Source organism: Dipodomys merriami, unplaced genomic scaffold (assembly GCF_024711535.1).
Source record: "Dipodomys merriami isolate MVZ:Mamm:240054 unplaced genomic scaffold, mDipMer1.0.p SCAF_230, whole genome shotgun sequence".
Lineage (NCBI taxonomy): Eukaryota > Metazoa > Chordata > Mammalia > Rodentia > Heteromyidae > Dipodomys > Dipodomys merriami.
Genome location: NW_027203716.1, coordinates 1,391,613 through 1,393,571, shown reverse-complemented (window position 1 = coordinate 1,393,571; position 1,959 = coordinate 1,391,613). Strand labels below are relative to the sequence as shown.

General features: G+C 34.9%; 1 non-coding gene across 1 annotated transcript; it reads left to right on the top strand.

Annotated features, from left to right (window-relative positions):
* Nucleotides 1–412: 412 nt before the first annotated feature.
* LOC138835212 (U6 spliceosomal RNA) lies at nt 413–515 on the top strand. The gene has a single exon (XR_011374513.1). It is a non-coding gene; the product is annotated as a U6 spliceosomal RNA (small nuclear RNA).
* Nucleotides 516–1,959: the final 1,444 nt, after the last annotated feature.

Here is a 1,959-nt window from a genome sequence, read left to right as displayed (position 1 = left end):
TATGAAACTAGGATATATTATAAATCAATTATTCAAAGTTTTTATCATAAATATTTATAGCAAAATATAGAGATGAATCCAAATTATATATATATATATAAGCAAATTCCCAAAATTAAATATATTTAAACCATTAAAAATTTTAACAAAACTTAACACTTGCTGCAGTGTTCATTATGACAGGAGCCTTGTATAGAATAATTGAATTCCTCCTCCTACACATCTCTTGAACAACAAATATCTGGAATTATTTTGTTTTTGACATGTCAATCTTGACTTTATTCTTAAATGTGTGCTTATGTAAGAAGTACATGGCTTTAAATTTCATGAAAATTCTTTTATACTTACTTTTTGTTGAATTGTCTAGTTTAAGAAAATCAATTACACTTTATATATAAAACATGTTCTATGCTCCATTCAGCATGACGTACTCTAACATTGGAACAATACAGACAAGATTTGAATGGCCCCTGGGCAAGGATGATAGGCAAATTCCTGTACCATTCCATACTTTTACAACAACAGATGCTGGAGGGGATGTGGACACAAGGGAACTGTACTGCACTCTTTGTGGGAGTGTAAACTTGTTCAATCACTTTGGAAAGTAGTATGGAGGTTCCTCAAAAGACTCCACATAGAACTCCCCTATGACATAGCAATCCCACTTTTGGGCATTTACCCAAAAGATCACAAACAAGACGGTACTAAAACTATCAGCACAATCATATTTATTGCAGCATTGTTTAAGATAGCTAAGATATAGAAACAACCCCGATGCCCCTCATCAGATAGATCAAGAAAATATGCTATTTGTACTAATGAAATTCTATGCCTCCATAAGAAAGAATGGCATCGCCCAATTTGTAGAAAATGGAAAGACTTGGAAAAAAATTAAGTGAAGTAAGCCAGGTCCAAAGAAACATAGGTCCCAGGGTTTTCCTAATTTTTAATAACTAATATATGTCTGGGATAAGCAGAAAAAGTCAAAATCTATGCACATATGACCAGATAAGATGATGTTAAGGGAAATGAACGCCCAAATAGGAACACAAGTGTTTTTTTTTTTCTTGCTATTGTTTCGAACGTACTTATAACAGTCTATGTGATTTTTTTTGTTTCTTTATATGTTCCTCCCTCATGCTATAACCCCTGTTTTCACTGTATTTGAATTTGGTGTGCCCACCTCTTGTATATACGCTCCTCTAATTTGGGAAGAGGAAGGAAAAAAAATGCTTAAGTAGGGATTCAAGTTGACCCATTGTAACAATGAGATACACAAGACACTATGGTGAAAAATGAACTTTACAATTTAGGCAGGGGAAGGGGGGAGGGGAGTTTACTAGTAGAGGTAAGAGGGAAGGGACGGTAGACGGAAAATAAAGGAGGAGGTAACAATCCTTGTTAAGAAATGTACTCATTACATGCTCATGTAAATGTGACCTCTCTGTACAGTATTTTTAAAATAGAAAAGTATGAAAATGTTCTGAGATGGGAGAGTTTATTTCCTTTATTTTACTCAAACAATATGGCTAACAAATAAATTAATGCAAAAAACTGATATGAAGGTATTTTGAATGAATGTGTGTGTGTGCACGTGCACATGTTCTCATGCACTTGCATGTATGTTGGTGTGCTCACAGTTTGAAAAAAGGGCTTCAAAGTCTTGCTAGGCCTTTCCTCTCTAGATTGGTGAGCTACTATATGAGCTACATCTCCATTCCTAGCCCTTTGCTAACTCATTGAAATTTTTGAAAAATAATCTCATGAATTTATTTTGCCCTGATTGGCTTCCACTGCTATCCACAGATCTCTGGCTCCTGAGTAAATATGCCGAGTAGTTAGGATTACAGGTGTGACCAACCAGCACAAGGCATGCAGAGTAATTTTAAAAGTAGAAGAAAGTTTACTTCACGGGGGCCTGTTTTATCATCTCCTACTTTTAAAGCATTTTGGAGTGAT